At 44.1% G+C, this 14,486-nt stretch overlaps 1 protein-coding gene across 4 annotated transcripts in view; it reads left to right on the top strand.

The window, feature by feature from the left end:
- FAM168A (family with sequence similarity 168 member A) overlaps positions 1–14,486 on the top strand; it is a 118,403-nt gene that overhangs the window by 951 nt on the left and 102,966 nt on the right. For 2 of the 4 annotated variants that reach the window (XM_079321590.1, XM_079321589.1), the window contains exon 2: positions 13,615–13,688. The exons of the other annotated variants lie outside the window; for them this stretch is intronic. The gene's annotated coding sequence lies outside the window, so the exon portion shown is untranslated. The remainder of the gene's footprint in view (positions 1–13,614; positions 13,689–14,486) is intronic. 4 annotated transcript variants of the gene reach the window in all.

Below are 14,486 nucleotides of genomic sequence, written 5' to 3'. Positions count from 1 at the left end.
TCTCTCTTTTTAAAAAATGTTTTAGTGTTGCTTTGCGGTGATGGTTGCCCGCACGCTCTGCCTTTGGCATTGTGGTGCTCAGGGCAGCCAAGTCCATCGCTATATTGTGGGTGAATAATGCCAAAAAGGAGCTTGGTTTCAGTCCTTTATAGAAAGCACAGGAGCCTGCAAGTATGGAAATGAAATAAATATTCATTAGCAGGAAGAAGGTTTGCTGCCGGGCTGGGTTTTGGGGGCATTCTTCCCCCCACTGCACATCGTGATGAGCTTTCAGGTTATGGTGTATATTTCCATTGGCTGAATTGTATTTATTTGGTGCTCGTTATTGTCAAGTGCAGAAAAATGAGCAGGTTGAGGGTATTTTTTTCCCCCCTCTCCTGGACAAAGACATGTTGTGCTAAGCAGAAAGAAACCCCAGAAAGATTCTATTTCTGTTTTAATCGAAATATGATTTAAGATGCAGTGGTGTGTTTATTTTTGCTGTTAAATAGGGATGGAGGAAGTCAGAGCCTTTTTTTTTTTTTTTTTTTTTTTGTCTGTGTGTGTGTTTTTTTTAAAGGAATGTGAATGATGGAAACATCTTTAGGGAAACATTTTGCTGGACTTGATTGCATCAACTGCATTATTTCATAAAATGTGAGCTGTGAAGTGGTTGTTGATTAGAACTCAAATTGAGGAGCGATGTTGAGCAATGTAAAGAAAAAGGAAATTAGTAAGAAGAGGCCAAATGCTTTTTTTCTTTTTTTCTTTTTTTTTTTTTTTTTCCGTTCTTTCTGTTTCTGAATTTTAACTGTTTTGTGGATTCTCTTGACCTTTGTGGTTGAGTCAATTTCAAAAAGAAACCCAAACAGCAACTATGTTCTGTGTATTTATTCTTGTTACATATACATTGTTATTAAAAGGACTGATATCAACCAGCATTGTGCATTTTGTATTACATTTATGTTAAATGTGGTTAACTTGTTCTGTAAGTTTCAAATACCAACTTACCCTGTTATGCATCCCAACTTTTTATTTACCAAAGCAGATGTTGATGTTTTTTAGAAGGAATCTTTTCTCTCCCAAATCCCATGCTTTATTTTAGGGAGTGTGGGATGAGTGCTGTGGATATTAATTGTCCAATTCTGGAGGGTTTGGGGTATATTCTTCAGCTGATTAAAATTCCTGGCTGTCAGCAAAGACACACTCTTTTGGACAGGTAGATACATATCCTCAGGAACAAAGGGACTGGGAGCAAAATGTGTTTGGAGTTGGTTCAGAAAATATTCCTTGGAGTGAGAAATTGCAAAAAAAAATTTACGTGGAATAACCGGGATGCAGTAATTGAGGGAGAACATTCGTGGAGATGCTTCTGTCAAACTCCATGGTGAGCCTGCATTGCAGTGGGGGCACTGCCCAGGGGGTTTTACAATCTGCAGCTGAGTTTTCCTGGTGCCCGTGATCTGTAACCCAGCGCAGGGATAACGGGGAGGAACGGGGCAGGGAGGTGATGCTGCTCCTGCAAACATTGCTCTGGAGAGTGGGAATGCTCTGTCAAAGGCCTTCAGCACCTGCCCTGAAAGCACAATGAAAGTGATGCCTGACTGGGGCTAATGGAATTGTGCTTGGGCAGAGGTGTGTGTGCAATCCAGGGCAGTGCCTGCCTTTGGGAAGGTGTGGGATTGGCACTGCTCTCCCCTGGGAGAAGTGGGACGTGCAGCCGTGCTGTGAGAGCTGTGGGGTGGGCAATCTGGGAATCCAGATGTTCTGCAGCTGCCAGAGTCGCTCTCAGGTGGGCAGGACCCCGCGTGCTTCCAGCCAGGAGCGTTCCCAGCTCTCTGCAAAGCCCTTGCGGGGCTGTCAGAAGGGAAACACAACTTTGATACCTTCCTGTGAGCTCTGTGCTCCCGAGTGCAGCTCTGCTCCCGTTTGTGTTCCAGCCCTGCCCCTGGCCCCGATGGTATCTCGGAGGCCCCGGTTTCCCTTTCCGCAGCACAAGTGCTCCCTGTACTTTCTGTTTCCTCTGCAATTCCTCGAGTCCCTCCGTGTGCTGGGCCACTCCTCTCCCTGCTTCTGTCCCCAGGTACCTCCCTCGTGCCTGTGCCCTGATCTTCCTCATCAGCTGGGCTTGGTTCTGCTCTTAAAATCCATCAGCTCTGGTGTTCACTCCATAGCAATATCCCATCCCAAATCCGGCTCCTGTTGTGCTCTGTAGTATTTTCTTTTTGCTGTTTCCAGATTCCAGTCCCTTGGTCCCTTTGGATGCTGCTGGGCTCTCGTGCTGAGCATCCCTTCAGTGAACAGATGAAGATTCGTGTTTCAGTGACAGGAAATAAAATCTACCAGTCTGGTTTTTTACCTGTTGATGGTCTCTTAAGTCTCTGAATGAGAAAAAAATACTGATTCTTCATCTGTCACTGTTTAAAACTGGGAATAAATTTTCAGGAATCATTTCCATGTGACTCAAATAGCAGTTGGACAGACACAGTTCTCCAGAGCTGTTTAAGTTGTGTCACCTTCTTGTTCCTTCCACTCAACTGAGTCACTTTGTTCCTATTTTTGTGTCAAAAACATTGATATCCCTGAATACCAGGGAAGAATTGCAGTGGCAGGGCTGCATTCATTTATGCCAATTCATGGAATCCCAGAAGGATTTGGGCTGGAAGGGACCTTGAAGCCCACCCAGTGCCACCCCTGCCATGGCAGGGACCCCTCCCACTATCCCAAATTGCCCCAGCCCGGTGTCCAGCCTGGCCTTGGGCATTTCCAGGGATCCAGGGGCAGCCACAGCTGCTCTGGGCACCTGTGCCAGCCCTGCCCACCCTCCAGGGGAAACTTCTTCCCAGTAAAATTTCTATAAACCTGATTTTTGGTGAAGATAAGGATGTGATTGCACTTCCTACCTGGGCAGAGAGAGAGAATGGAGTCAATGTCAAAGCATGCCTGTGATGTGTATTTCGTGTATTTCTGATTTATCAGTGCTTTGTTAGGTGGATTACCTCCAGGTGGGATCTTATGTTTATTTTTTAGCTTGAATGGGAAGCAACAGTTGGGAATTTCCAGGATTTTCTTTTGCTGAGGGGCAGGTATGCCATGGGTGTCTGAAGCAGGAATCTCAGACCTGTAATTCAGATGCCAGGCAGCAAAGATGCAGCATTTGCAGATCTGAAATTCGTGGAAGCTCTTTATTGTTAAAGCACCACACTGAGAATGAGCCTCTGTTGATGATGACGGAGACACACAGATTTTTTAGAGTGTGAGTGGGACTTGGATAATTTTTCCAGAGCTCCTCTGGGTTTTGTTTACTATGGATGTGCTAAAAACCCTGAGCACTGCACAGGAATTTCGAGTGACTCTGCTTTCTGGGAGGAAAAAACGTGGGTCTGCTGACGCTCCCCAGCAAACCATCCAGGAGATTATCGTCATAGGATTTATAAAAGCTGAAAAAACCCACAGTCCCCTCCTCTGGCTTGTGTTTGCTTGTGCTTTCCCCTGTCTCTCCTTGGCTGAAAGAGTCACGTGGAAAGCTGGAGAGTGGAAAAATGAAAAGTCAGAGCAGAAAAGTGGGGTTTAGCGTGGCCTTGGCACGATAACTTTCTCAATAGGAAGATTAAAGCTGAAGTGTATTTGTAGGCTGGTCATTTTTGCCTTCCTTGTCTCAGCAAGGGTTAGAGATTTGGGAGGATTATTGGAGACAAGCTTAGAGTATTTTATGAGAGGAAAAGTACTAAACTGGCAGGAAAAAAAAAAAAAAAAAAAAAAGAATAGATGCCATGGTGCCTGCTAGGCATGTCTAATTTCTTGATAAAATGGATAAAGATTGCAGACTGCAGCAGAAGTTAAAATAGACCATAACATCTCGTGGTCCACAGGGTTTTTCCTTCTAATTTTCTGTAGAACTTAATAAAAAAGATTTGCCTCTTTTATGGCATCAGGCTCTTTATCTACCACAAATTAAAGCCCAGTGCTTGAGCTTCTGCTTTCTCTGCTGTTAGATACCAGCTCCCTGAATTTGATAACGAGCAGGTTTTCCCATTCTGAGTTTGGAAATACATCCTGAAGACTGGTGAGAAGTTTTGAGCATGTCTCCTTTTCCCCCCCTTTTCCATTCTCTTCTTTATATTTGGATTTATAGGCAATACTGGCTCGCTCTTTAATGGACAAGGGGATTTTTGTGGTTATTTTAAACAAGGTCCCCAGAGTCCCATGGGGACAGATTGGAAAGCCACAGGATGTGGCACTTGGGGACATGGGTTGGTGGTGGCCTTGGCAGTGCTGGGGGGCTCCATGGTTCTTGGGGTCTTTTCCACTCCTAACAATTCCATGACTCCACTTTTCCTGCCCATTTGGTGGATCACTCATTGCAGCTCCTGATGACATTTTACCCAGGTGAATTGTCATGCCTGTATGGACAGACAGGTTCTAGGGGCTTTTCTCCCTGCTGGAAAGTATTTTGTATGAAGCTTGTGAGCATTTAAAATGCAATTACTTTGGAATAGGTCCCTGTATAAACATTTGATTCTGGAGTAGTTTATTCTACAAATCATTTTCTTGGGTTTTCTGTGTGTGGTGTCACTTAATGAGACTTTTAATGGCTTTTAGAAAATGATGGCATTCCACATAGTTTCCAGTTTGCTCTTGACTTGACTTACATTCACAACAGAAATTTTCAAGCCTTAGAATGCAGTGCCATAACTTGGAGATCTGGGTTCTTTTTCTTTATCTTAGCATTCAAATCCCAGCTGTTGAACTTTCTTGGATAGCTGAGTCTTTTAATATGGATTTGGGAGCTCAAGGAATTATTTCTTTGTGTGAGAATTTCTTGACCATCTTTGAATTTGAGCCCTTGGAAAAGCAAACAGAGCAGAACAGCCCAGGAGCATCTTGCCCACGTGGTTTTGCTTTCCAGGGAAGTTGTGCTGCTGCTGGGGCAGCACAGGGACAGGGTGGGTTCCTGGCTGGTTCCTGGAAGTGTGGGGGGTCCCACCAAGCCTGGCAGAGCTGGGCATGGAAGCAGGAACAAGTTTTTACAGAGTGGGTGGTGAAACACTGGCACAGCTGATTGCCCAGGGGTGGAGGTGCCCCATCCCTGGCCAGGGTGTCATTTCAATTAGTGTCTGACTCTTGCTCCCAAAAGCCAATTCTTGTGTAAACATCCTTCAGTAACTTTTCCCTGTGGGGGGAATCTCTTAATTCCACAGCCAAGGGGTGCACCTAAACTCAGGGCATTGCTGGGAAGTGCTGGGCAGTTCCATTTGAGGGGCTCTGCCTTTGCCATTTTGTTCCCTGGATTCCAGGTCTGCAGCAGAGCTCTGGGATGGCTCTGGGCTCTGGATGAAGCCCAGCAGAACCCACTGCAGCTCACTTTGCTGGTGGTTTTCCAGGGGTGGCTGCTTTTAGTCATCTCTGAGTCTGCTCAGCTGCTTTGCTGACACGAGCAGTGGTAATTTCTTTATTGGGATGCCATCCTCAAAGGATTGCCTGTTGCATTGCAGCACTTGCCTTTGTCACCACGGAGCTCCTTGGAGGGTGAAGTCAGCTTGGCTTGGCAGGGCCTGTTTCCCATAACCTTGGCTGTCGTTCATTTCACTCCTGTTCTTCTTCACTCCAGATTGAATCTGATTCAGTTCTCCCTTATTTTGTCCAGAGCTCACGCCTGGCGAATGGATTGCTGTTTACTCGAGTCATTTTGCCTTCTCCTGATACAGTTGTGTTAGAAATGTTTGCCTTCCAAATTTTCTCCTGAAAAATATTGCAAATGAGCCCATGGGGTCTCTGAAATAGTGGAGGACTCTTGGAGGACTCTGTGATTAAACATCCTGGGTTTCTAGGGCATCATTCCATACTGAAATGCAGAGCTGCTAGAGACCTTGGGAGGCTTTCCAGTCCATTCAGCTCCTTGAGGCAAGCTAAAATGTCCCTAGAGCATCCTTAACAAATCTATTTCTAACTTCTCCTTAAAATCTTCCAGTCTTGGAGGTGCCAGCCTGCTCAGGGAGCTGGCAGTGAGCACTTAACCAATTTGGTTAAAAGCTTTTCCAATATCTTAGATCTTTCAGGAGGCAGTTCTTGGCTCTGAGGATGGGGAAGCCCTAGCACAGGGTGCCCAGGGAAGCTGTGGCTGCTGCTGGAGTATTTCCAGGCCAGGATGGATGGGCTTGGAGCAGCCTGGGGTTGTGGAACATGCTCAGGCCCATGGCAGGGGCTGGAGTTGGATGATCTTTAGGGTCCCTGCCAGTCCAAGCCATGTGGGATTTTGTGATCTCTGAGAAATGAGGATGCTTTGCTTTGCTGTGCAGAGTAGCCCATCCCCTGGTTCTGCTGTCACTGGTGGGACCATGCTGCATCCTCCTCCAGTTTGTTTTCCTGGCCTGCCAAGGTCCTGTAATGTGTTCTTATGCAGCAGTTTGTATCCCAATCTCTTTACTATTTCCTCAGCTTTCCTCTGTACTCTGGTGTGTTTACTTCTCTCTCTCCTCAGACTTGGCACTGCATGGCCTTGTCAGTGTTGTGTAAAACAAAATAATGCTGCTTTCCACATGGCACTCTTAAAACAATCTGAAGTGCTTGGTTTTTTTTTTTTTTTTTTTTTTTTTTTTTTTTTTTTTTTTTTTTGGCAATTCCATTGTACTGTTGACATTTTGCTTGTGATCCCATATCCCCTTGGGGCTGTTTTCTCCTGCCCATCAGCCCAGCTGGGATTTCTCCACCTGCACAATGTACCCTGCTCTTGCACTTGTCTTTATTGACTTTCATCACACACAGTTTGGTCTTGACTCATCCAAGTTGTTTCATTTTAGTAATTGCTTCTGTATGAATTGTTAAATAATCTTTCTCTTGTCTTCCCATTGATATTGTGAGGGGAGTGCAATCTATGATTTGCCCCAGAAGCTTTTTCAGACTTTGCTCTGGAGCTGTTTCCTTTCTGATCCCATAAAACTTGGTGAGTGGATCATCTATATGCAAATTCCCTAATTTTTCCTCTGCTGCATTATATTTGTGATGCCAATATCTTAAAGGTCTTTTCCAACCCAGGTGATTCTATGAGCCTGTGATTATGTTGATATTTCATTAAGATGATAACTAAAAACTACAAATGTCACACAGGTTAAAATCAATTATTGAAATCAAGACATTTTGCAATCTTGATTGACTTTCTAAACTTAGATACATTTAAATACAAGTCAGTTCCTTTTCTGCACTGCCAAGGCTTCCAGTCCAGTGATTTCTGCTGCTTTATTGCCTGTAACGAAGCCCAAATCAGTTTCTTGGTGTTACAAATTGTTGCCCATGTAGCTAATCTCTTGTAATTACTTGTTGCCTGAGAGTTTCTGCATCCCTAACCCCACGTGGGTGTTTTTCCCAGTATGGACTCACCTGCCTGTCTTGGAGCTCCCCACAGCCTCCTTCTGGCTTGAAACACAAGTTTCTGCCCTGGAAATTGACTTTTCCTGCACCATTGGTAACTGTCAGAGAGGAGATCCTTCCCACCTGTTTTTTAGGGATACATTGCAGCCACCTCTTCCTTTCATATCTGAGCACCGTGGTACTAATGATTTTCAAGTCCAGTCACATACTCATTTTTTTCTTACTGCTGGCCAGGATTTCATTTGTTCCTGCTTGTTATCCAGACTCCCTGCAACCATATATAGCAGCAGAAATTTATTTATTTATTTATTTAATTAATTTCTGGATGCTCTTGTCTGACTTTGTGCCTCACTTCCCCTTCTAAGTGTCCTTCTCCTGTGTTCAGCCTGTGCCTTTCCTGGATGCATCAGCAGTTCCATCTGGGAAGGTGTCTTATTAGTTGGAAGGATGCTGGCTCTGCAATTTGTGATCTCTCCCTTCTCTCCAATATTGCTCCATCACTCAAATCCAAATATTCTCTCACCAGTCGTGCAGCCTTGTTCAGTTCCATGGTTTTTTGGGGGGCCTCCCCTTGCATCTTTTGGCTCAGGGCAGTGCAGGGATCCTGTGGGTGCAGTGTGGAGCAGAGAGCATTGGAATTTTGAGGCACTGGCTTGCAGGAGGAGTTTGCAGCTTGCACTTCCAGCCTGTCCCTGAGCTGCAGGTTCAGATTCCTGCAGCTTTGGGAGGCAGCTCCTCCTCAGCTCCCCTTGGCACCCTGGAGCCAGAGGGAGGAAAAGCCTGGCATGGCACGGTGTGGAGCTTGCCAAACCTCCTTAGACTTTCCCTTGGAGTTCTCTTCCAGGATCCCTGAGCTCTCCTCACCTGCTGGGCTCAGGTGGGCAGTTTCTGGGGATCAGCCAGCAGTGGTGCTCATCCCTGGGAACAGGAGATCCATGGCAGCCAGCTATTGCTTGGTGCCATTGTGGGATGCACAGAGCATGTTGGCACAGGCTGGTTTTTCTGAGGAGAAAGCAGCAGGGAACCATTTTTCTCCACAATCCAGGGTGGTTTTGTCCTGCCAGCACTGGAGACACACGTAGGGTTTGGTGTGACTTTCACTGTGGGTGTTTCCTGGATGTCCTTGACTTTCTCCTGCTTTCCTGATGCTCCTCACTGATGTTCCTGGCACTTGGCTGTGCATGTTCCCTCCCATTCCCTGCAGTTTGTGTATTTTCCCCTTCTCCTGACACAAAGCCTGACATTCCATGTTTGTGTTCAGTTTTTGTTTAGCCCCAGGGAATCTTTTTTGCCCTCTGTTTGTGGCCAGTATTGCAGGCTTTAACCAAATTCCCAGTAACAGAATTGTCTTCTGTGGAGATGTTTTTGGGATGAATTTTCAGCCTTGTGCTGAACTCCTTCACCCATGGGAGATCTCCCTCCTGAGAACCCAAATCTCCAACCTCTTGTGGCCTGTAATTTGCTATGGATGAGTGATCCAGTGGTGGAAGACTGGCATCTGCTTCTTTCCAAATCTCCCTCCAGTTCCCAAACTGCATAAGCAGTGCCTCAGTTTCCCATTTGGAATGGGGCAAAAAGGGTTGGTGGTGTCTGTACTAGCTGGGACAGATAAATGGAACATTGGGAGATGCTGCAGTGACACCTTCCCCCTTTCTGGAAGGGGAGAAGGTTGTGGACTCTGTGGTTGGGCTCCTTCATTGTGCCCTTTAACTCTATTTAAAGGCTCAGAGAGGTTTCAGAGCCAGTGGATTCCTGCCACATGGATTTGTCTCTGCTGTGACCCAGGGCTGTGGGGGCTGCTCTGGTGTCAGCCTCATTCAGGTGTGCAGCTCAGGCTGCTGCCTTTGACCTGTGGAAGATTTTGATCCTTGATTTCAATCTTCTCTCCATGTGAGACCTCTCTCCCCAGGACCGTGCTGGCAGTCAGGATTAGCTGGGCTTTACTTCATTGACAATCTTGTTTTTAAATCTGAAAGGACCTCAGCAGAGTTTTCTCCTGGGGCAAGGAGGGCATTGCTTCTGGAATATGTTTTTCTTGGTGTTATCAGGATTTTCTGGCTATCAGGATAAGCCATGGGGCTTATGGATCATGGAGTTTTCTTCCTGCAGCAAGTTGTGTCTTGAGTTCAGGTTAGTTTTTACCAGACCTTCCCAGGATTTTTACTTTTTAATGATTTTTTTTCATATTTTTTCATATTTCTTACTTTCTGTGGGTGTTTATATTTACCTACATATAATGGGAAGAACACTGGGTAAAACAATCTCTTATTTTTTGGCTTTTGGTTTCTGCCTGCCCTGCCAGGGTTCCAGGAACATGGGCTGGCCTGAGGGAGGAGAAAACAGGGCAGTGTTTCTTTTCCTGCCTCAAGGTACACACCAGGAGCTGTTTTAATTTTAGTGATATTGCCATTAAGCAAAGAGGGAGAGGAAAAAAAAAAAATCCAGATATTAAATTTACTTGAGACGTGTTCTCCTGAAGATGCTTAGCTGGATATCAGTACTGCCTGCAAATCTTTTTATATCAAAATAATTGGATGGGAGTATCCATTTGGAAGTTACCAGGGAGTATCCAGAGTCTATTCCTGGTAGGGAGAACGGAAATCTGTTTTAATTGGAGCAGTTTTCTGGGAGTTGTGTTTCCTGCCACAGTGGTAACAGTAGGAAGGATCAGCAGCACGAGAGGTTATAAAACCCCTGGGCATTTCACAGTAAAAAACCAGTAAAAAACCACAAAAATCCAGGAAACAGAGACTGCACAGAAGATTCAGAGGCTGTTCCAAACCTTTCCCAGAAAGCACCTGAATCCACAGGGACACAGTTCCTGTGTTGGTTTTACTGAGTGGCTCATACTGTGGATAAAAATCCACTGCTGCCACAAATAGCACTGGAGATTTTGGTACTGATTGTAATTAACCCTGATGGTTTCTGCCTGATTTGGTTCATTTTTGTATTTGTAGGCAGCACACAGGAGTGCCAGAACAAACCCAATTAACACTGGGAAGTGAAGCCAGAGTGTTATCAGATAACCCAGGGAAGTTACAGAGCTGGAAGCCTTTAAAAATAGTTTTTTCAAGATAACTGTGTCAGTCCAATTTCAGAAGAAAAAAAATGTGTAGGTAGATTATTTTTAAAGCCAGTTTTGTTTCCCAAAATGCCTTGAAAATCTAGCTGATCCATTAAAATTGCTGTTCCTTCAGCATTTAATCTTAGAGGGATTTTTTCTGCACAGGGATAATTTATTCCTGCTTGGCAGTGTGTCCATAATACACATTATTAGCAAACTCTCACAATTTTGTTCTCACATGCTAAAATAAAGTGGAAAATTAAAAGATTTTGTTTTGTGTCCATCATCCCAAATTATCTGAGATTTATTTCTGAATACAGTCTTTACAGAATGGGTGACAAGCCATCATTAGAGGTTAAAGACATCATTGTGTTCTTATGGGAATTTTCACTTTGGCTTATTTAGTTTCTCAAAACTTGTCTCTTTAAATGCATAGATCAGGAAAGTTGTGAAAATCCACTTTTCAAAGGCTATTGATTTCAGTTTACCCATTCAGGATTCTGCCCTGTCTACCATAAACATCTCTTAAAAATGTCAGAACAGCCAGAAACAGCCAAGCCCCAAAGAATAAAGGTTTGTTTTGAGATTTGAACTCAGCCCTGTTAGAGCAGATCTGCTTTCTACTTACAGTCAGGTTAATATCAACTTGATTTTAAGTTAATAATGCCTAAATAGGTTTTTGTCATCACTAGGAAATTAAATTGAGTTGACTGTGCTTAAATTACTGTTTTCAATTAAGTAGCTCAAAGCAGAGCAGCAGCACTGAGAACTCACCTTGGTCCTGCCTTCCCTGGGAGGCATTTTAGTACCAGCTAAATGTGATGGAGAAAATTGGCAGGGTGTCAGCAAATAAATATCATGTTAATCATATTAAAAACGGGTGATTGTGGCCAAATGGATGGGTTTTAGAAGGGTTTCAATGATCCAGCAGTGGATGCAACAGGATTATTTTGGGAGCCTGGAGAGGAGAAGGCTCCAGGGAGATCTTAGAACACCTTCCAGTGCTTAAAGAGGCTCTGAGGGAATTGTGTTATGAGCAGTGGTGCTCAAATGGATTACAGAGCAGGGAGCAGGTGGGTGGAAACACCTGTAGCAAAAAAAAAAAAGGCAATTAAATATATATATATTTTTAAAAGTTTTTTTTTAGATTTTATTTATTTTAATTTTTAGGTCTATGAACAAGAAAATATTTAGATGAGAGCAGATTTAATTTCTGTATTTGGTGCTTGTGACTTTCCTGTGTATGATTTCCATTTCAACACCCTGAAATAGCTCCTGGAGAAGTTGTAGGGGAGCAGAAGAAATGCAGAAATAGTCTGAGGACTAGAAAAAACACACACAGAGAATCACAGAGCTAAGTCTGGTTGGATTATCAGAGGGAGAGTCTGAATGCAGGAGCATCCCAGAGAAAATTCCAGGCACTGAGTCCCTGCCAGGCATCCAAGGATGTTTTACAGGGAGAACCCTTTAAAGGTGAGCTGCCTTTTGGGATGAATGATCCAAGGCAAAGAGCATCTCTCATCTCCAAAACTGACCACTTTCACTTTAAAACTAAAGAGACCAATGCAGGGCAATGTTCTTTTCAAGGATTAGGTTGGCTGTGGGTGACATTTAAATGGAAGAAACTATGAACAGTATTTTTTTCCCTGGCAGAAAGAATTGCAGGGAGGCACCAGGCACCCTTAACCCCTGGCCAACTGGGGTTGTATGAGGGGGTGCTGGAGTTTGCTGATTGAAACATTAGTATTTTTATTTAATGGGTCAGCCTTCACATTAAAATTAGCACCTGCTTGCAGTTAAAAATTTCTGCAGAGGATGGCACAGTGGGAAGGGTGGGTTTGGGATTCTGCTCAAATTAACTGGAGCTGGAGACAAGCCTGAAAATGTTGTGGAGCACATGGTGAATATGGGAATGGAACTGGATTGCTGAGAGTGAAGGTTAAAAAGATTTATATTTATCTAGTAAATGTATTCCCCTCTATAGGATCACAGAGTGGTTAAGGCTGGGAAAGCCCTCCCAGACCATGGAGTCCAACCATTCCTCAGCACTTCAGGGATGGGGACTCACCCCTGCCCTGGCAGCAACTTTCACAATGTCCAACCCAAACCTCCCCTGGCTGAGCCTGGGGCTGTTTCCTATTGTTCTGTCCCTGTTCCCTGGGAGCAGAGCCTGACCCCACAGCTGCCCCTCCTCTCAGGGACTTGTGTTCCCCCCAGAGCCTCCTTCTCTCTCCATTCTCTTCTTCCTCATTACCAAGAGAACCTCTCAATGCTGGGAATACCTGTGGAATCCTGGGCTGGTTGGGAGTGTGATGATGTGGTGGGTCTCACACAGGAACAGTTAAGGGAGGGATTTATCATTGCTGTGTGCAAACCAAATGTAAACTTCCTTTCTCCCCAAATGTTCACCTCTCACTGCTTTGTCCTGGGAAAATAACTTAGGGAACTGTATAAAACAGAGTTTCAAGTGCATGTCAGCACCAGGTAAAACAATGCAGCAAGACAAAGCCTCTGTTGAAATCCTCTGGCTCTATTGTGGTACCTGGATGTCTCCAGGTGATCCCTTGTGCTCCTTGAAGCCAGACTTCACTGAGGGACAGCTGGACACCATTCATGGCATTTCTAGAAGAAGTGCCCCGTGCATTGATCAGTCTTTGTCTGCATCTGAAATTCTAAAACCTGCCAGTTCTGCCTCGCCATCAGAGCTCCTGGCCTGACTGATGTTTGAAGTGATCTAAGAATACCTCAGATGTATTGTCAAGGGGCTCAGTGCTAAATAAATTATAGGAAAGATGAGATCCTAGCAAGCATTTGGATAACATAAGCAAGATTAATGGTTCAGAGACTGTTTTCTGAACAGTGGGACGTGATTGATCAAAGAGGAAAAATCATCTCCGTGGCTCCTTTGTACCAAAACTTTCAAGAGCTGAAAGTCAGCAGCTGAAGTAAGAAATGCAGAGCTTAGGGAAGAACCTTGTGATGAAAAACTAGGGTGGGAGGTTATGAAAGTACAGGTTGACAGCTCTGTCCTCTTTATCAACCTTTCCCCATAGGGATGAACTGTAGAAGATTTTGGGCAGGCTGCTGTAGCCTGGATAGGTACTTTGAAATTTTTTTTACAATATTTTTTAAAAATCAAAGGCTTTTATTGTGCTGTGAGTAAGATTTGAGTTTCTAGAAAGCTGGTTTCTTCTCCTATCCAGGGAAAAAAGAGGTGAAGTCTTGGAAGGCTGATCTCCTGAGGAAGGTGACTGTGCCTGAGGATCTGGGAAGAAAGGCAAGGGCAAATTTTCTTGTGCCTGCAAATAATGTTCCTTGCAATTCCTGATCTTAAAGTCACAATTGAGGATTTTTTTTTTTCCATACTTGATTCTCACCAAAGGTAGAAAACTGTGGCTTGAATAATTCCAACTGATTCAAGCTGGAATGTCACTGAAACCAAGCAATGGGAAATGGGAGATAAAGGTTCTCAAAGTTGTCCATAGCAGCTCCAATGACTGCACAATTTTCCAATTTTTACAAGTTCTGTAAAATGGCCCAGTGTGTTCAATGCATGGGAGGACACACATCCCTTTTACCTAGCTGAACAAGTTGGGGCACAAAACTGCTGCACTTGATGGAAATGTGGTTTTTTGCAGTTAAATGTTGCCATTCCAGTCTCTGAAGTGTGCAAGGATGAGACTTGGGATGATATTCTGCCTTTTCCCAGTATCCTTCTTTAAAAAATGCTGCCCTGACTAATCTAACAGTGGGGATGGGCTTTCATTTAGCTCAACCCAAGCAGCAGAGCTGGAATAAGAATAAACAGAAATATGCTCATTCAGTATCAATAGAGGAGATTGATTTTGTAAAAACATTGCAAGGAGAAAGATGATTTAAACCCATTTGTTCTATCCCCAGGATAACCATGTGTAAATTGTGATCACTCTTGCACTCCAAGTGTCAGTTTTAATTTGAGTCTTTCATAAACCACTTGATTGTTGAATATTGCAAAGAAATTTAACCCCCTTGGAAGAAATCAGGAAGATTCCTGCTATTGAGGTAATTAGATACAAATTTGAGTGGGGATTTTTTT

This window comes from Erithacus rubecula (genome assembly GCF_903797595.1).
Source record: "Erithacus rubecula genome assembly, chromosome: 1".
Lineage (NCBI taxonomy): Eukaryota > Metazoa > Chordata > Aves > Passeriformes > Muscicapidae > Erithacus > Erithacus rubecula.
This window is presented reverse-complemented; position numbering and strand designations above follow the sequence as displayed.